This window comes from Lepus europaeus, chromosome 9 (genome assembly GCF_033115175.1).
Source record: "Lepus europaeus isolate LE1 chromosome 9, mLepTim1.pri, whole genome shotgun sequence".
Taxonomy (NCBI): Eukaryota; Metazoa; Chordata; class Mammalia; order Lagomorpha; family Leporidae; genus Lepus; species Lepus europaeus.
Genome location: NC_084835.1, coordinates 2,089,957 through 2,111,024, shown reverse-complemented (window position 1 = coordinate 2,111,024; position 21,068 = coordinate 2,089,957). Strand labels below are relative to the sequence as shown.

Here is a 21,068-nt window from a genome sequence, read left to right as displayed (position 1 = left end):
CCCCCCTTCTCCTGTTAACCGTGCTGAGCACAGCCTCCCTTCTCCTGTTAACCGTGGTGAGCACAGCCTCCCTTCTCCTGTTAACCGTGCTGAGCACAGCCTCCCTTCTCCTGTTAACCGTGGTGAGCACAGCCTCCCTTCTCCTGTTAACCGTGGTGAGCACAGCCTCCCCTTCTCCTGTTAACCGTGGTGAGCACAGCCTCCCTTCTCCTGTTAACCGTGGGTAAGGACAGCCTCCCTTCTCCTGTTAGCCGTGCTGAGCACAGCCTCCCTTCTCCTGTTAACCGTGGTGAGCACAGCCTCCCTTCTCCTGTTAACCGTGCTGAGCACAGCCTCCCTTCTCCTGTTAACTGTGGGTAAGGACAGCCTCCCTTCTCCTGTTAGCCGTGCTGAGCACAGCCTCCCTTCTCCTGTTAACCGTGGTGAGCACAGCCTCCCTTCCCCTGTTAACCGCGGTGAGCACAGCCTCCCTTCTCCTGTTAACCGTGGTGAGCACAGCCTCCCTTCTCCTGTTAACCGTGGGTAAGGACAGCCTCCCTTCCCCTGTTAACCGTGGTGAGCACAGCCTCCCTTCTCCTGTTAACCGTGGGTAAGGACAGCCTCCCTTCCCCTGTTAACCGTGGTGAGCACAGCCTCCCTTCCCTGTTAACCGTGGTGAGCACAGCCTCCCTTCTCCTGTTAACCGCGGTGAGCACAGCCTCCCTTCTCCTGTTAACCGCGGTGAGCACAGCCCCCCTTCCCCTGTTAACCGTGGTGAGCACAGCCTCCCTTCTCCTGTTAACCGTGGTGAGCACAGCCTCCCTTCTCCTGTTAACCGTGGGTAAGGACAGCCTCCCTTCTCCTGTTAACCGCGGTGAGCACAGCCCCCCTTCCCCTGTTAACCGCGGTGAGCACAGCCTCCCTTCTCCTGTTAACTGTGGTGAGCACAGCCTCCCTTCTCCTGTTAACCGTGGTGAGCACAGCCTCCCTTCTCCTGTTAACCGTGGTGAGCACAGCCTCCCTTCTCCTGTTAACCGTGGTGAGCACAGCCCCCCTTCCCCTGTTAACCGTGGGTAAGGACAGCCTCCCTTCTCCTGTTAGCCGTGCTTGAGCACAGCCTCCCTTCTCCTGTTAACCGTGGTGAGCACAGCCTCCTTCTCCTGTTAACCGTGGTGAGCACAGCCTCCCTTCTCCTGTTAACCGTGGGTAAGGACAGCCTCCCCAGGCCGGCACCGTGGCTCACTTGGCTAATCCTCTGCCTGCAGCACCGACACCCTGGGTTCTAGTTCCGGTCAGGGCGCCGGATTCTGTCCTGGTTGCCCCTCTTCCAGGCCAGCTCTCTGCTGTGGTACAGGAGGGCAGTGGAGGATGGCCCAAGTGCTTGGGCCCTGCACCCCATGGGAGACCAGGAGAAGCACCTGGCTCCTGGCTTCGGATCAGCGTGATGCGCTAGCTGCAGCGGCCATTGGGGGGTGAACCAATGGAAAAGGAAGACCTTTCTCTCTGTCTCTATTTCTCTCACTGTCCACTCTGCCTGTCAAAAAAAACAGGACAGCCTCCCCTTCTCCTGTTAACTGTGGTGAGCACAGCCTCCCTTCTCCTGTAAACTGTGGGGTACAGACGACATCTGTCAAGCAGCCTCTATCTTGTTTTGCCACCAAATGAGCTTCCTGTGAACCTGTCCTGGATAAGCAGATCAGGAAGAAGAAGAAGAAAAGGCAGAGAGAACATTTTTCTTCCAGAGCTTTCTGTATCTCAAAGATCAAGACAGTCCCAGGACGGCGGGTCTGTGCCGTCGGCATGGGTTGTCCTGGGTGCCTGACCCGCAGCGGAGGATCTGGTCTCCCTTGACCGCAGCCCTGTCTCCACACTGCACCCCCCAGTGAGCAGCTTTGCATCTGGAACTGGAGTCTCCTCCCCTCTCCGGCTCCCAGGAGTTGAGCAGATGAGTGGTCTGTAGATCAGAGAGCCTGACACGGCGGCGGTATAATGGGACCAAGTGGGAGCGCACCGCCAACCAAATCCCACAAAGAGAACAAGCGCACCTAGCGTTTCTGGGTCAGACCTGCTCCCGCACGGCAGCACTGAGGCTCCTTAGAAAGCAGCTTGTTTAATTAAGATAACAGATGCCACTGTGCCATGCGTCCTGGGGAGCCGCTGCTTAATTGGACACTCATTCACAAGGCTGCAACTGGCAGAAGCCAGCTCCAACCGCCACTCCTTTGCACGAGGTTTTCCCCCAACAATTACATTGAATAAACAATGCACCCCGTGCACATTCATTTAAGAGACAGCTTTAATGGCACGGGGGCTTACTAGGAGCAATAACGTCGGAACAGGATAGTTTCCTGGTTTAGAAGGCAAGTTTAGTTCTTTGTTTATCTATCTGCCGGACACTGAGTTAGATGGACAGTCAGCTGCTCAGGAAAAAAACGCAAGGAAAGCCAGAACGGGGTGGGGCTGCAGGATAGGAATCTTCCATGGAACAAGGAGGGGTCTGGCTGGCAGCTGTCATTCATGTCAGAGTGACGGAGCAAACAGGAACAAAAAGGAGACACGAAAAGCCAGTAACAGCAACACTGGATTCGCTCGGCCTCCAGGGAAGGCAGCCACAGAGTTTCTCCTGCTTAACCATTCACGGGAAAACGAAAAGAGCGTTGCACGCGCTGTGAGGAAACAGGCTCCTGTCCAGGCTTCCCTGCCGGCTGGAGGATCCCACACCTGCTGGCCCTTCCGAGGGGCTCCGTGCCATAGGGGCAGAGGCAGGTGCAGGTCCATGAACACCACTGCCTGCAGCAGGCAGGCGCGGTGCACATGAACACACGGGTGAGCGTGTTTTCAGGCCACGCTTTGCCCTGTTCACCGTGGGCACCCTTGCCTGGGGTTTCTTAGCACGTGTGGCCCTGCCGACCACGCTCTTCTCTTCAATGTCTACAGAGAAACAGACACTAGAAATGTTTGACTGCACCAAAACCGGTGCAAGAACAATGGAGCTGGCAGGACAGCCTGTCTCAGCCCAGCCTGCGCCACCACGGGGAACGGGAGGCAGACGGCGCAGGAGGAGTCTGGGTTATGTGATGCTGTACTTGTTGGAGACTGATCCTAAAAGGCTACACATGGTGTGGCTGATACACTGTGCTTACTTCTTTGCCAAAGAAAGCGCACTTGGGAGCCCTGAGCGTGATGACTTCCGGGATCCCGCGACAGTGTCTGCCTGTCTGGCACTGTGGCTATGATCCTTGCTGGACAGCTTCATGCCTTCGCTCTGGGAAAAGGCTTCCTCCACGGGCCATGTGCTGCCAGGGCCCAGTCATGGCTGCAGTAGCCAAACACGCATGTACGGCAGAGCTGCTGGGAAAGCAGCCACTCCCACAGGCTGGAGAGACACAGCGCAGGACCTGCTGGAGGGAGTTCCCGACCCTCATCCCCTCGCTAAGATTCCCACCCATCATCTGCTCCTGTGCCCCTACCAGCCCCGGCTGCCTTCCCAAACCCCTGCCTCTGGCAGTCAGTGTGTGGTGAGCCACAGGAGAAGGGGTGCACACGTGGTACCCCAGGGCTGCCGGGGCGGGAAGCTGCCTGTCTGTCCTGCTCCCTCCAGCCTGGCCATCCTCCTAACCAGGTTTGGGGAAAGGGCAGGTGTGGCTCGAGGCAGACGTGCGTCTCTGAGCCTCGCCCTCACTTCCTTTTTCTGAATGTGCAATTCTTGGCGGACATTTCCAGCGTTCAAGTCCCCGTGTCGCTTCTGCAAACTCACAGTTGGATGTGGACACGTACCTGTGTGCCTGCACTTGGTAATATATTTGTGATGTATTTTTTTAACCCTCTGTTTGGCTTGGCACAAAGCCACCTTGGGATAACAGGCAGGCAGCTAGGCAGGGTGGCGGAAGCGGCTTTCCTTTCCACGCAGCTCAAAGCAGAGACGTTGCCCCTTGGATACAGAACATCCCAGACATGAGGCCAGGGGGTGTCCCGATGGGCATGGGAGCTGGGTTCCCCCACAAGGCAGAGCTGCTCACAGCGCCCCCAGCAGGGAGCATACGGGGAGACAGCGCAATGTCCTCCACCTCTGACAGCAATAACGGAGGAGGCTGGGGGTGCACTCTCGGCCCTGAGACAGAAGGGTTCCTGGGAGAGTAAGAGAATCCACAGGGCGGCAAGGCCCCAGGGAACGGCTGTGTGTGGGACTCGCAGTCTATCTTCTGGGGAGACGGTTGGGAAAATGCCATCGGACAGAGGACCGCGGGCTCTTCCCATGCCATGAGAGACTGTCAATCACACAGCGCTCGGGGCGGGATGAACAACTTGAAGAGACGCATCTGTGATGCCGTGGAAACTAATGCTGACAAGGGACATCGCCCTGGCTCTGTTCGTGGAAGCAGACGTTTATAGAACTTGCAGATGCACTGCACGTGTGGGATGGAGAAACAGAGAGAGCAGCGGCAGTGTGTGGTCTCCGGCTGGAGCCATCAGAAGGGCAGAGGGCAGGGCCCAAGTGGAGGCTGTGGAGGCCATGGAGGCCGGCGGCAGCCCTGCTCCGGGCAGTGCTAAGCCCGAGGCTCTCGGGGAGAACCCAGGCCGAAGACGCACATGTGGGAGCTGCCTATGCGCGGACGGTGGTCAAGGCTCTGGAGGGGTGGGGAGGAGAGAGGGAGGGAAGGAAGGGAGAGAACAGCAGTACAAGGGCTACAGAGCAAAGGAGGAAGACACAGCGCAAGGGGAGGAACGGCAGGGCTGCTGACGGCCGGACGTCCCGCAGAGGAGAGGCGGAGTGAGGCTAACTTGACAGGCGCTGTTTTATGCTCAGCCAGAGCACACCCCATTGGCCTGGAAACACCGTTCTCCACGTGAGAGCCGCCGGCCTCCTTTGTCTGCGACACTTTACCCATGCTCAGAACAAACGCCCTCTGCTGCAATGAAACCTTTTAGAGCAAATCCACAGGCGGGACAGCCAGCGCCTGCGGGGCGTGCGGGCGCCACTGGAAATGTAACAAGCGCAGTCACACCTTGTTCCCACCACACGAGCACAGAGGGCGGTCAGACCCCTTTCTCCGAGCACCCGTGGCCCGTGTCATCCAGGTGGGGTCAAGGTCAGGTACCTGGGCCTCCTCGGCTGCCCTTCACCCGAGCTGTCCCCTCACCCATCCCCTCCTCCCTCCCCCGGGAAGGAAGACAGTTCCCTCCCCACTTCCCGCGGTCGCTGGCTTTGGGTCCTGCGCTCTCCTGTGAACCGTCCAGCCGCCAGCACCTCGCCGTGGCACAGTGTGACGCTCAGGGGATCACCGTGAGCACCCGGCCTCCTCCATCCTGTAGCGTGCCTGCTGCACACACGGTCGGGGTCCCACCTCCCCCCTTCTCTGGGCTCCCTTCACGTCCAGCTGCTTCCTCCCCCCAGGCGCCCTGTCTCACCGCCCCGTCCACTCCAGGGTTAGTTCTGTTTCCTCCAAATTCGTACAGCGGCTGGTTCTCAATCTTGCTGATCTGTGGCCACACCTGGCCCTGCTGACCACTGTCTACTCTCAGAATCTCACAGCACCCCGAGTCCCCGGTCCTCTTGCGTTCCTGACGGTTTTCTGTGTCTTTCTCTTTCCTATAAACACACACGCTCTGCAGAATTCAGCAGAATCTGTCCACATGCCTTCAGCTTCCCCATGTCTGTCCATGAACCTCCTCCAGGAAGACAGCTTCCAGCCGCGTCTCCTGACATCCCCCCGAGCTCCAAAATGGCCATGCCCCCCGGAAGGTGCTGCTGCCAGAGGCCGTCCTCTGGCGGGAGTGCCCCCGACACAATCTGATCTGCACAGCGTGGAGACCCCCGAGATGGCCACTCTGAGCACCCAGTGCGGCCTCACCGAGCCCTGCGCTGGCTCCCCTGGGCCCGGACTGAACTCATCACCTGTCAGGCTCGAGTGTCAACTTTCAGATCCTATAAACAGCTGTTAAGAAACCCTTCTTCCTTTCCTGTTGAAAGATTCAGTCCCAACTTTGCTATATAAGGATATGAAAAAAATGTGATAGCTGGAGGGAAAGACAGAGAGAGAGAGAGGGAGGGGGAGGGAGAGGGAGAGGGAGAGGGAGAGGGAGAGGGAGAGGGAGAGGGAGAGGGAGAGGGAGAGGGAGGGAGAGGGAGAGGGAGGGAGAGACAGGGAAGAAGCTCCCATCAACTGGTTCCTCCCCAGATGGCCACAGTGGCTTAAGGACTCACTTGGAGGTGGGAACTCAGGGGACCTCCCACCGGGGGGGGGGGCAGGGACCACGTCCTGCCGCAGGGGTCACATGGGCAGACTGAGGGCAGCTCCCCGGCTCTTCGGAGACCTCATGGGGAACGGAATGAAGAGAGGAGGATTTCTTCATGATGTGGAAGTTCTTGACATCTACACATACTAGCGCAGTCACACTTTCCACCAACTTTATGGGGCTCCCGCATCTCTTCAGCGATTTGGGCGGGTGACCTGTGCTTCCCAGAGACGCTCCCAGCCTTGCCGACGCCTGCACGTGCTGACTTTTACAGCAGTGGGAGGTCACACCATGTGGGTAAATATTACCAAAGACGTGTTTTCTCTCACGTTTCCAAACTCCTGTTCTATGCTAGAATCGTACGGCTTCACGTAGGAAGACAGCTGAATTACACAGCATTTTTTATTCTGGGGAGGGGGTGGGAGGAGGCATGTACAGTGAAATGTACACACACGTGCACACTCGCACACACTGCGACTCTGTGTACTAGAGTCCTGTATCTGCCACCAGGCCTCAGGAACCCAGGACCTGTGCCGTGTGCGCCTGCGTGCCCTGTGCTCTGACTACACCAGGAACCTGGGACCTGTGCGCGTGCACCTGTGTGCCCTGTGCTGACTACACAGAGGCCTCACACCAGGAACCCGGGACCTGTGCCGTGTGCACCTGCGTGCCCTGTGCTGACTACACAGAGGCCTCACACCAGGAACCCAGGACCTGTGCCGTGTGCACCTGTGTGCCCTGTGCTGACTACACAGAGGCCTCACACCAGGAACCCGGGACCTGTGCCGTGTGCACCTGCGTGCCCTGTGCTGACTACACAGAGGCCTCACACCAGGAACCCAGGACCTGTGCCGTGTGCGCCTGCGTGCCCTGTGCTGACTACACAGAGGCCTCACACCAGGAACCCGGGACCTGTGCCGTGTGCACCTGCGTGCCCTGTGCTGACTACACAGAGGCCTCACACCAGGAACCCGGGACCTGTGCCGTGTGCACCTGTGTGCCCTGTGCTGACTACACAGAGGCCTCACACCAGGAACCCAGGACCTGTGCCGTGTGCGCCTGCGTGCCCTGTGCTGACTACACAGAGGCCTCACACCAGGAACCCGGGACCTGTGCCGTGTGCACCTGCGTGCCCTGTGCTGACTACACAGAGGCCTCACACCAGGAACCCAGGACCTGTGCCGTGTGCGCCTGCGTGCCCTGTGCTGACTACACAGAGGCCTCACACCAGGAACCCAGGACCTGTGCCGTGTGCGCCTGCGTGCCCTGTGCTGACTACACAGAGGCCTCACACCAGGAACCCAGGACCTGTGCCGTGTGCGCCTGCGTGCCCTGTGCTGACTACACAGAGGCCTCACACCAGGAACCCAGGACCTGTGCCGTGTGCGCCTGCGTGCCCTGTGCTGACTACACAGAGGCCTCACACCAGGAACCCAGGACCTGTACCGTGTGCGCCTGTGTGCCCTGTGCTGACTACACAGAGGCCTCACACCAGGAACCCGGGACCTGTGCCGTGTGCGCCTGCGTGCCCTGTGCTGACTACACAGAGGCCTCACACCAGGAACCCGGGACCTGTGCCGTGTGCACCTGTGTGCCCTGTGCTGACTACACAGAGGCCTCACACCAGGAACCCGGGACCTGTGCCGTGTGCACCTGCGTGCCCTGTGCTGACTACACAGAGGCCTCACACCAGGAACCCAGGACCTGTGCCGTGTGCGCCTGCGTGCCCTGTGCTGACTACACAGAGGCCTCACACCAGGAACCCGGGACCTGTGCCGTGTGCACCTGTGTGCCCTGTGCTGACTACACAGAGGCCTCACACCAGGAACCCGGGACCTGTGCCGTGTTTACCTGTGTGCCCTGTGCTGACTACACAGAGGCCTCACACCAGGAACCCGGGACCTGTGCCGTGTGCACCTGTGTGCCCTGTGCTCAGACCACACCAGGAACCCGGGACCTGTGCCGTGTGCACCTGTGTGCCCTGTGCTCTGACTACACAGAGGCCTCACACCAGGAACCCGGGACCTGTGCCGTGTGCGCCTGCGTGCCCTGTGCTGACTACACAGAGGCCTCACACCAGGAACCCAGGACCTGTACCGTGTGCGCCTGCGTGCCCTGTGCTGACTACACAGAGGCCTCACACCAGGAACCCGGGAGCTGTGCCGTGTGCGCCTGCGTGCCCTGTGCTGACTACACAGAGGCCTCACACCAGGAACCCGGGACCTGTGCCGTGTGCGCCTGCGTGCCCTGTGCTGACTACACAGAGGCCTCACACCAGGAACCCAGGACCTGTACCGTGTGCGCCTGCGTGCCCTGTGCTGACTACACAGAGGCCTCACACCAGGAACCCGGGAGCTGTGCCGTGTGCACCTGCGTACCCTGTGCTGACTACACAGAGGCCTCACACCAGGAACCCGGGAGCTGTGCCGTGTGCACCTGTGTGCCCTGTGCTGACTACACAGAGGCCTCACACCAGGAACCCGGGACCTGTGCTGTGTGCACCTGTGTGCCCTGTGCATGGCAGCAAGAGCAAGGGCCATGTACATGAGCACTGCGGACATGAGCACACGTGCACGGCACTACACACATGAGCATGCACGCACAGTACCACATACATGAGCACATGTGCACAGCACCACGTACACGAGCACACGTGTGCAGAATCACATATATGCGCACATATGCACGATACCACATACAAATGCGAGCACACATGTGCAGCATCATGTATGTGAGCATGCGTGCACAGTACCACATACACGAGCACATGTGCACAGCACCACGTACACGAGCACACGTGTGCAGAATCACATATATGAGCACACATGCACGATACCACATACAAGAGCGAGCACACATGTGCAGCGTCATGTATGTGAGCACGTGTGCATGGCACTACATACATGAGCACATGTGCACAGCACCACGTACACAAGCACACATGTGCAGAATCACATATACGAGCACATATGCACGATATAACATACAAATGCAAGCACACATGTGCAGCGTCATGTATGTGAGCACGCGTGCATAGCACCACATACATGAGCACACATGCATGGCAGCACTCCTTTTCCAGAGCACAGAGGAAAACTCGGGCTCGGGCCGTCTGGCTCTAACCCGGCGCACAGCACTTCAGTCCTAACTGCTCTGCGTCAGGAGCCCTTGGCCTTGGGTGTTCTCTCAGCACGGAGATCGTGTGATGATGCAGAGCTGTTTTCTGTGAACAAAGTCGACGCCGCAGTGGCTCCAGGACCACACCTGTCTGTGCTCCAAGGTGCTGGAAGGTTCTCCCCAGCCCTGAAACCAGCGCCTCCACACTCCCCCAGGCGACGAGGACGCCAAGGGTCCAAGGGCTGCCTCTCTTCTTCTTTTCTGTTCTTCTTCTTCTTTGTTTTTAAGACTTATTTATTTATTTGAAACTCAGAGCTAGAGAGAGAGAGTGGTACAGAGACAGATAGAGGTATCTTCCATCTGCTGGTTCACTCCCCAGATGGCTGCAATGGCCGGGACTGGGCCAGGCTGCAGCCAGGAGCTTCGTCTGGGTCCCTGCTCTCCTTGTGCAAGGGTTCAAGCACTCGGGCCATCTGCTGCGGCTTTCCCTGGCATGTTAGCAGGAGCTGGATCAGACGTCGAGCAGCCGGGACACGAACCGGCGCCCATATGGGATGCCAGCGTCGCAGGTGGCAGCTTAACCCGCTGTGCCATGACGCTACCCCCACTCTGATCTTGAGAACACAAAACAGATGCGTGGAAGCTGCTGTGGCATCCGTGCCATCAACATGACAAGCACCAGTGGCACCGCGCTGCTTCCAACGAAGGGATTGAAAGCAGGGCTTGAGTTTTCCCAACAGTGTCGGACTGCTCATCTTTGCCTCTCATGCTTGCTCTAGGTTCAAGCAAACCTGATAAAGACATGGACCTGGAGTGAGTGGACCCGGGTTTGAACCCCCCCAGGGGGCATTCTCAAGCTCCCAAACTCAGCTCAGAGCAATGCCCTGTGTGGGTGCCACTGGCACTAATACACGTCTAAAAGACGGTGCTAAGAACTGGATGACCAGATGTTTGTGTGGGGATTAAAAGACACGGGCAAGTGTGCCAGAGTGCATGCAAAGCCTGCAGGAAAGACTGGGCGTCGCTGCTCTAACCAGCAGGGGCTGAGGGGTCCACTCTCAGAGACAGAACCCAGAAAACACGACAAGAACGGGACAACACGGAGCCTGAGTCCCTGCAGCCTCTGGAGCCAGCCCTGTCCACAGGCGCTCAGCGACAGGGAGAGGACCACAGCCTCCCGCGAGTGCCTGCCTGAGGCTCAGTGCTCGTGCCCGGGAGACCACCACTGCCGTCCACCCGACCGCAGGATGTTGGTGCCCTTGTTAAGAAGCCATTGAGGGGATGGTGCTGTGGTGTAGCGGTTAAAGCCTCCGCCTGCAGTGCTAGCATTCCATATGGGCACCGGTTCGAGTCCCTGCTGCTCCACTTCCAATCCATCTCTCTGCTATGGCCTGGGAAAGCAGCAGAAAATGGCCCAAGTCCTTGGGACCCTGCATCCATGTGGGAGACTTGGAAGAAGTTCCTGGCTCCTGGCTTCGGACTGGCGCAGCTCCAGCTATTGTGTCCATCTGGCGAGCAAACCAGCAGATGGAAGACCTCTCTCTCTCTCTCTGCTTCTCCTTCTCTCTCCATGTAACTCTTTCAAGTAAATAAATAAATCTTGGAAAAAAAAAGAAGCAATTGAACCTCCACGCTGCTGCTGACCACGCCCTCTCTCCCACTCTCTCTCCACAGGCACCGGGTCCTGCGCCGCCCAGCAGAGCCCTCTCGCACCTGCACATCTCACACAGAACTTGCTCACGTCTGTTCCCTACTCGCGCCCACTCCTGAGCTCCCGGCATGGAAAGTTCTCGCTTCCCTGCCCCCCTCTCCATGTGGCTCAGCCTCACGGACCACAGGCTCATCTCACGTCACCAAAGCCCACCCGAGTCTCAGGCTCCTCACTGTGTGCCTTTCACTGCCGCCTCTGCCTGGACTACACCGTGCGTGTGTGTGCGTGTGTGTGCGCGTGTGTGCGTGTGTGCATGTGTGTGCCCGCGCGCGTGCTGTGCTAACAGCTGCGTTCCGTAAGCCCCGTAAGCAGGTCCTGTGACGTTTCTCTCTCCTCTCCTCCTTCAGCGGCACGGGGCCTCTGACGACTTTGCTGACCCTGAGGCGGGGAAGCCACCCAGTCCTTGTCAACCATCCCCGCACTTTCCCTGGGGTGCTGATGCAGAGAAGTGAACAGCTTGCTACACCCACTCTCCCATCTGCACAAGAAAGCCTCCCCCTGCTGGCTTCCCCAGGGAGTTTGGGCCTTGGGGGCTTGAAAAAAAGCCCCTCTCCAAACAGCACATGTTTCGGGCCTTGGGAGACCGCGGAGTTCTCCACCCAGACTTACTCCCCCTTCTCTTCGCTCAGATGGCCGTGGTAGAAACGGTACTTCCAGCCACCAAGAGTATGCGTCACAAAGGACAAGAGGAGGATGCTCCATGCCCCTCGGGCCATGCACAGGGATAAGTCAGGCCAGGGGTGGCGACCTTGTCCATCAACCTCCAGGGGGCAAACACCGCAGGCTCTGGTCTCTGTGCCCTGCCCTGTGGTGAGCGTGGTCACGGAGGATCTGTGACCACGGCTAAGGCAGTGCCCGAAGCTGGACAAGGACATCTGCCGTCCGTGTCATTCTCTTGGGTAAGAATTTCCTCCTATTGAACACTGGAAACCGCTCTCAGCTTGCACAGGTCTGGCCCTACGCTGAGGGCTGTGGTTGAGCACGCCCTGGGGCTGGCAGCATGGCGAGCAGGTTCCCAGGCGTGGCAGGAGGAACAAGGCTGTGAGGGGAGTGGGAGAAGGCCCAGAGGTCTCGAGAGTGGAGGGGGGCACAGAGCAGGTGCACTGTGGGCTGGCAGAGCACCCCCCGGGAGACAATCTGGTTCCTGAGGGCCTCCGAGACTCCTGCAAAGCCACGCTGCTGGCACCTGGGGGATTCCAGCACACCTCCGTGGATTCGGGGACACACACCTGGGTACCGGTCTGCATCCCTTGCTGGGGATGTGGCACCGGAACAGAGAAATGCGGCTGAGGAGGGGCATGTGGCTGCTCAGCTGGGTGCACAGTGCTCACCACGGCTGAAGCTTCCTGAACACACACAGGGAACCCGGCTGCTGCAGGGCAGGGACCACCAGGGACACCCAGGTCCTTCCTCTACAGCCTGCCCCAGTCCCAGGGCAGTGGGAGCTCCTCACTGCTCTCCGGCTGCCTCTGCACCACCCCAGGCTTCCCTCTCCCGCTCAACTCTCTCTCCTTTCCCTGCAGGCAGATTTCTCTCTCGGCCCCGCACCCTTAGCTGTCCCGGCTTCTACACAAACTCCCTGCAAGCATCAGGTGCTGGCTGCCACTTGGTCCACTCATTTCATGCACAACACCCAGGGTCCCCTCCCCTCGAGGCTCTGCACACACGCTGGGGACCTGTGTGCTCCAGCACAAATGGCCGCTGTCCTCACAGCGGTGAGGTGTCCTGGGGGAAATGCCAGCTGAGGAAAGAGCCCTCCCTGGATGACCCAGACACGAGGAGCAGCATCTGCCTTTAAGCCCCTGCCTGCTTTAAACCCAGCTATGGTGAGGATCTGACGGAATCAAACAGGGGTACGACGCAGCCGGCTCCATCCCGGAGAGACCTGGTGAGGCCGGTGCCAAGGACGCCAGCTAAGAAGCTGAACAGCTGCAAGGTTCCCAAGAGAGCCAGGGAGCCTTGCAAACCAGGACAGCGGCAGAGGACGGAGCAGCTCCCAGAGCCTTCCTAAGGGGAGGGTGGTTGTTAATCAAGTGTTGCCTTTAGCTTAGGGACCTTGCTTGAAAGAATTCCGTGTTCCATTTCCCAAGAGGTCCTGCCGCACGGACAGGACAAGGTCTCCGGCTGCCTGAGCGTGGTCCTCGCGGTCACGCCTGAAGGGAGGGCACAGAATGTGCTGTGCGCAGGCAGAGAAGCCGGGGCTGTGGGGAGCTCAGGGGCTCCCCAGGGCTGGGTCACAGGCAAACGTGTGGTGGCCGGCGCCATGGCGCCATCAGTCACAGCTCTCTGAATGCCTGGGTCTGCCCTCAGGGGGCCCTGGGAGAGACAGGTGGAGGTCCTGGGTCTGAACCTGGAAACCAGCAAAGCGCTGACTCCATAGCTGTACTTGCTCAGCACCAGCAACGAGCAGGGCTGCGGGGTCCAGCCCAACGCTGACGCTCGCCTGCCTTGATGCTGTGTTTTGCCTCCGAGGCAGGATTTCCATTATGATGGAGATGAACCGCCTCTAATTATTGCAAAATCATAATTGCTCCCCAGGGCAGCTCCTAATAACAGTGCCGCAGCTCGGCAGCCACTGAGAGAGACGCTGAGGGCAGGTTTCTCACCGGAGCACACACAGGCCTCGCAATAGAGAGAGCGCGCCGCGCCGGGAGCAATCCACTTCCCCTCTGGGCGAACGCCTGCCAGCTCCCGCCTCTGCCCGCCCCACCCTGCCCTCCCACACTCCTGGCTGCAGGCCTGGGCGTCCCACCTAGCAGGCAGCTGGCTTCTGCTGTCGCCTGCTGGGGTATCCTCCCACTTCTCATGTGAATTTCAACTCCCCCAGAGGCCTCTGGGGAGACAGGCAAATGGGGCCACGACCCGGCTTCACCTCCAAGGCGGACGTCAGTGTGTCTAGGTGGGAGCGTGGATTTTATCCCTCCCTGAGTTGGAAAATGTTCACAGAGTGTGAGACTAGATCTGATTATACTGCAGGGTCAGGGTTAGGCAAACATCACCGGGCATCTGTGGGGGAGACACGGCTGGGACTCTGCTCGTGTGCGTCTGCCGGTCCCGAGCGGCTGGCACCTGCCCGCCGTGGTGGTGCCCAGGCTCCCAACGCCACTCAGGGCGCTGGGCCCCTCGGCAGCACCTTCCGGCCACCGGCTTCTGTCTGCTGCTTTCTCCTCGTGGTCCCCCCTCCTCCCCGCAGACGGCACTGCCATCCAGTCTGAACACGGCTGCCCCCGCAGGGATCCTTCCTTGTTTGTTCTGGGTGAACCCATCAATCCGCGGCTGCCTGCCTCCAACACCAAGAGCCACAGCTCCACGGCCCAGCCCAGGCCTGCACGGCCAGCTTCCCACTAGCCGTGCATTCCCGTGTACCTGCTCCAGGCCAGTGAGCACTCTGGGCGGGAACCAGACAGGAACGACACACAGGGCCGGCCCAGTGCAGCCACAGCACAGGAGAGGGAGGCCGCAGGGAGGTCACACGAGGCCTGGCACTCACCGTTGCCAGCTGTGACCATGGAGGGAGGGGCTGTGTGGGGAGGGCCGGCTGGCAGCTGCAGACAGCCTTGCAGGAGCCTGGGGGTCACTCGGGAGACCCACTGCAGCGCTCTGACGCCCAGGCCTGTGTGATACTGAGCTTGTATTGTTTAAGCCAAACACACACACACACACACACACGTGTGCACAGGTACATGCGTGCACTTGTTCTCATGAGATCTGCATTCTGATTGGGTGCAGGGGAGAAGGCGGGGCTGACAGTAAGAAGTGACTGCGGGGGTAGGGCACCGGTGGTGCTGGTCCCAGGACAACAGAGAGCGGGCAGAGGGGCCGGGGCTGTGCAGCCGCTCAGAGCTCCCTGAGGAGCCAGCCCTGCATGGGCTCCTCTCCTCCACACAGCGCTCATGAGGGCCTCCCAACCTCACTTGGACTCGTCCTCTCCGTGCCCACTGTGGTCACCCAGGGCACCGCCCGCCTCCGAGGCCGAGGCCGGACCCTGAGGAGGCGTCCTGTTCTGCTCCTGTTTCCAAGCCTTCACTAGAGGTGTCATTAAACCCCACCCGTCTGCCACCTTCCCCTCAGGAGATGGGCACGGCTCAGCCCTTCCAGACGCCGTCCAAGACGGCCACCTGGTGAGCAACACCAAGAGCTGCTCTGAAATCCGGATGCCCGGCTGCAGAGCTGAGGCCTGGAGGGAGCCGCCGGCGTGACGCCACACCTGACTACTACCCACGGACCCTACACCTGGCCATTACCCACGGACCCCACACCTCACTATTACCCATGGACCCCACACCTGGCCATTACCCACGGACCCCACACCTGGCCATTACCCACGGACCCCACACCTCACTATTACCCACGGACCCCACACCTGACTACTACCCACGGACCCCACACCTGGCCATTACCCACGGACCCCACACCTCACTATTACCCACGGACCCCACACCTGGCTATTACCCACGGACCCCACACCTGGCCATTACCCACGGACCCCACACCTGGCCATTACCCACAGACCCCACACCTCACTATTACCCACGGACCCCACACCTGACTATTACCCACAGACCCCACACCTGACTACTACCCACGGACCCCACACCTCACTATTACCCACGGACCCCACACCTCACTATTACCCACAGACCCCACACCTGGCTATTACCCACGGACCCCACCCCTGGCTATTACCCACGGACCCCACACCTGACTACTACCCACGGACCCCACACCTCACTATTACCCACGGACCCCACACCTCACTATTACCCACAACCCCACACCTGGCTATTACCCACGGACCCCACACCTGGCTATTACCCACGGACCCCACACCTCACTATTACCCACGGACCCCACACCTCACTATTACCCATGGACCCCACACCTGACTATTACCCACGGACCCCACACCTCACTATTACCCACAGACCCCACACCTCACTATTACCCATGGACCCCACACCTGACTATTACTCACGGACCCCACACTTATTACCCACGGACCCCACACCTGACTATTACTCACGGACCCCACACTTATTACCCACGGACCCCACACCTGACTATTATCCACGGACCCCACACCTATTACCCATGGACCCCACACCTCACTATTACCCATGGACCCCACACCTGACTATTACCCATGGACCCCACACCTCACTATTACCCACGGACCCCACACCTCACTATTACTCACAGACCCCACACCTCACTATTACCCACGGACCCCACACCTCACTATTACTCACAGACCCCACACTTATTATCCACGGACCCCACACCTGACTATTACCCACGGACCCCACACCTATTACCCATGGACCCCACACCTCACTATTATCCACAGACCCCACACCCAGTTATTACCCACGGACCCCACACCTATTACCCATGGACCCCACACCTATTACCCACAGACCCCACACCCGGTTATTACCCACGGACCCCACACCTATTAGCCATGGACTCCACACCTCACTATTACCCATGGACCCCATACCCGGTTATTACCCACAGACCCCACACCTCACTATTACCCACGGACCCCACACCTCACTATTACCCACGGACTCCACACCTCACTATTACCCTCGGACCCTACACCGGGTTATTACCCACGGACCCAGATCTGAACTGGAGAACAGAGGCTCTCGAGTGAGGGCGGGACGCCGCATTCACACAGCGGTGGCCACACTGATGTCTGTCGTGTGCCTTCGGCTTCAGTGAGAAGTAAACTGCGTCATCTAACTGAATCTTCCAGACAACTAACCCCTCTCCCCCACCTTTATAAATGACCACTGGCGGGAGGTGGTCAGAACGCAGTGTGCGCGCTCGGCTGCCCCACTTCCAGTCTAAGCTCCCTGAAGGTCATTTTCCCTCTTCAGAGGCAGCGCCCGACAGTAACACGGACCCCGCTCCCGCAGAGATGGATGGGGCGGTCTGCTCCCTTGTTAGCGCCGCCCTGAACCCTGCATGGCACCGCCCAGAAAGCATGGAAGGAACTGACCGGAACGTGGACGTTCGGCTTTACAAAGCTTAAAAACAAAGAGGCCATGAGAGCAGCCTGCAGTGGGGGGACAGGAGGGTGGGGAGCTGCTGTGGTCAGCAGAGCTCAGAGAGCGAGGCCCATGTGGAGAGGAGGCGGGGACACCGTGCTCCCACGTCAGGCGGCCTCTGCCATTCCAGGTGTCGGGCAGTGTGTGTGCGTGTGCACACGCATGTGAGCAGGCTGCACAGTCACAGTGCGGGTTGGGCACGGGGGTCTGCCCCTCTTCTCCAAGGGACAGCACCTGACCCCATGCTTCTGCACAGGCCCCTTGGGATAAGCACCTGCACAATCCACACCACACACGCTCCTTGCCTGGGCCTGGACCATAGAGGGACCCGCAGCGAGGCAGGCTGGCCGACTCCCGGGACCCCACCTGGAACTCCCCTGACACGCTGGAGGAGCGGCAGGCATGGGGCGGCCGGCGGTCATCCTGTGGCCAGGAGAGCACCTGCTACAGACTGAGGCCGGCACAGCCAAAGGCACGGGTGACAGACTGGGAGCAGGGGCGGGGGCCCAGCCACGCCCAGCGCCAGACCCCACACCTGGCCTTCTCAGGGACGCGAGCCAGTGAGCCCCCTGGCATTGAGGCCAGCTCCGAGTTGGTTTTCCTGCACTGGGAGCCGAGCGGCCCGTCCCGGCTGAATGACGGTTTTCTAATTCCCTGTAAATTCTAGGAATGTAGACTGTTTTGATGATTCTTCTATTTCTGTAAGACTGTGTTTACTTGAAAGGCAGAGACTTCCCATCTCCTGGTCCATTCCCAAAATGCCTGCAACAGCCAGTTCCGAGCCGGGCAGAAGCCAGGAGCCGAACTGAGCCCAGGTCTCCCCTGGCCGTGGCAGGGATCCAAACATGTCAGCCATGTACTGCCTTCCAGGGTGTGCATCAGCCGGAAGCTCCATTTGGGAGAGGAGCCAGGACTCGAGCCCAGGGGACGCGGGTCTCCCAAGCAGCACTGTCATGGCTGTGCCAAACGCCCGCCCCATCTCTGTGTTCTGAGACTTTCAGTTCTGTTTAGCCCTAATCTGACTTTCTCCAGCAAGTCTAAAAGCAAGAAGGCAGCAAAGTGAGTGACCTCTTGCAGGTCGGAGCTTTCCTTGTGCGGTTACCTGCGTGCCTGTGCCTGCCTGGTGGCTGAGGGCCTCTCCTAGGGACTCAGGCCCCCGGCTTTGCCATGCTCTTCCCGCGCTGACAGCGTCCGCCCTCCCACGGCCGGGCAAGCACCAAGCACCTGCGAGACCCCCTTGTGTATGCACCACCTGCTTCCCCAGAACAACGCTGCAAACCCTCAGTCCTCCCTCTTCCACTTAGATGCTTAGCTTGATACAGACCAGGCCGGTGTCAACGTGCTCGCAACTTCTAGTCCAACAGAAAACCCGAACAAGCACTTACGAGCGTATTTTAAAAACTAATTACTAGCTACCATTAAACTAGTGTTTCTGAATGTGTATCCACTGAGCTGAGTACATTAGCACATGACCAAACAAGACAAAAAACGTTTCAATTTTTACAATCTCACTTCTTAAACTTTCGCTGTAAACTTGTCTGTAGATAGGTGACTGGCTTAAATCCAATCAAATATCCCACAGTCAGCAGCGTTCGGCAAATCCTTGCCCACACAGACCTACGACGTACAGCAGGGGTGACTACGGTTTGGTTTCGTGTGTGGAGCTAGTAGTTTGTACCTAAGGGATTAGCAGAGTTTTCATTTCAATGTTGAAACTTGATATTTTGGTTCTTAAGATTCTTTATCTAAAGGAGAAACAGAAGTCATTCCCTGGCCCTGGGCAGAACCAAACAGCGTCGCCCTATTACGTCACCCCTTTCCGTACCCCAGGTTCTAAAGTTCTCCCCCTGCAAATCCCACCTGGGTCGCCCTTTCTCACCCAGCCGTGATCGTCTTCCTCCGGCAACACAACGGGGCGGGCAGGGAATGGCAGAATCCCTCCCCTCGAACGAGGAAACCATTCCAACGTCTTTCCTCTTTGTCATAAACGAGCAGTCCAGCTGTGTCCGTGTCTGCCTCAGAACCTAGAAGCCTGCGAGCCCAGAGCACATGCGGCCTGTGCGTGGACGCCCGTGTCGTCCTCACGCTGAAACCAGGACAGCAGTGGCTGGAGCTTCAAAGCTGGGAGCTTAGAGCGGCGTCCACGTTTGGAGTTTCCCTTGGCAAAGGTGACGACGGGGAGGCCGCCGGCCGGCGTCTGCACACGGTGGAGCCGCCACGTCCCTGCGGGCCAGGGTGCAGGCTGAGGCCCCAGAGTTCCCGTCTCCCCGCCTGGCCCAGCTCAGCCTGGGGCAGGCCCTAGGTCATGACTACCCTACATTCTAACAGAATTTTAGTGCCAAGTAAATTCTGAAGTGTACCTGAGCCCTCTTCATCCACCCAGGAGTAGAAAGAACGAACACGGACGGGGTGGAAACCACGGACTGAATTCACTCATCACAGTCTTTGAGGGTGGGCAGGTGCCACGCCACTTTTCCCACGGCAGCTTAGTCAGCATGCAGGAGCGGCCACGCCACAGCAGCGGCGAGCAGCGGCGAGCAGCAGGAAGTACCAGGTTGTGTCTCCTGTTCCAGGCACATGGTGAGTCCGTGCCTACCTGCTGGGTGCGGGGCCGCGTGACCTGTGGCCAACACAGTGGTGCCCAGGTGAAGTGTGGGCTTCCAAGCTGTGAGAGGCCCTCTTCCCTCTCCCAAGGCCATGTTCCAGAGTGTGGGTGCACCAGGCCTGGCCTAGAGGGGAGCGGAGTCCCCAGCAGACCCCTGAGGGCAGGCAGCGGGAGGGGTACTGCCTTGTGCTGTTTAAGCTTCCGCAGGGTTTGCCACAGCATAGCTTCCTCTCTCCCCACTGACCTGTAATATTATTCTCATTTCCTTCATCTGTGTGTTTCGACATGTCTACCGCCCACGTTAACTTTTTTCCTGGTATTTTTCTTTATATCATCTTTAACTTAGAACTTTAAAAATGTAGCGTTACTGCAAGCCACACATGTGCCAACCAGCTAGACTCAATGATGTTCGAGGTAAATGCCCGACTATTACAGACAATCCAGAGACCACATTTTGGGAGACACAGAGGTAGAAAAGGAAACGAACCTGACGATGCAGCCTGCAACATAAACCGTGCTCTCAGTTTCCAGGTTTGGCTCCAAGTCTGGATGCCAAGCCAGCAACGAACTGCAGTGTTTTCTGGACACACCAGCAACAGAGAGATGCACATTATGAGCTCAGTACGTCCATAAATAATCTATAAACCCTACTGGGTTTACTTGCAAAGATTTCTGTAAAGGACTTCATCAGTGCAATGACCTAATTTGTATACTCAAACGCCGCGGTGCACACGCGTCCAGGGTAGATCTGTGCGCATCCTCACAGCTTCCTCACTGCACCTCTGACAGCCTGACGTCGGCATCCGTCACACTCCTCACGTACACTGCTGGGAACCTTGTCTCTGGGCCACGGACAGACTACTGCAGAATTACCATTTCCAACCGACTGAGTGGATTACAGAAGTAAAAAACACAGGGGTATCTTACAGGGACGACGGGCACGCGCGGTCTGAGACAAGCCATCGGGACGCCTGACGCCACACTCCAAAGGGCTCGCACCTGCCCACACTGGGTGGAACAACGCGCACTTCACATGTAACACAAGCCTAACAGGAAACTCAAAGGTGACGACTTCAGGTGAGGAAGGAAACCCCGTGCTGTCACGAAGACGAAGCAGACCATGCGGAATCGAGCAGAGGATCCTGTATTCGCAGAAGGAGCTGTGGGAGCGGACACAGCGCTTCAGAGGAGGCAGAGCAGGAGATGGGGACAGATCTGCCCCACATCTGAGGCCGGGTCACAGCTAAGAGGAGCTGGGCTTGCACGCAAGGGCGAGAGGACAGGGAAAGGTGGGCACCTCTGGGAAGAAACGCCCCCTGCTCGCCCGCAGGCAGGTGCGGCTTCACCTCTGCAGGGAGGCTCC

The 21,068-nt window shown here is 58.8% G+C and overlaps 1 protein-coding gene across 1 annotated transcript in view; it reads right to left on the bottom strand.

Annotated features, from left to right (window-relative positions):
* Window positions 1-21,068, bottom strand: part of LOC133766705 (contactin-4) — a 268,926-nt gene that overhangs the window by 91,741 nt on the left and 156,117 nt on the right. The window lies entirely within an intron of this gene.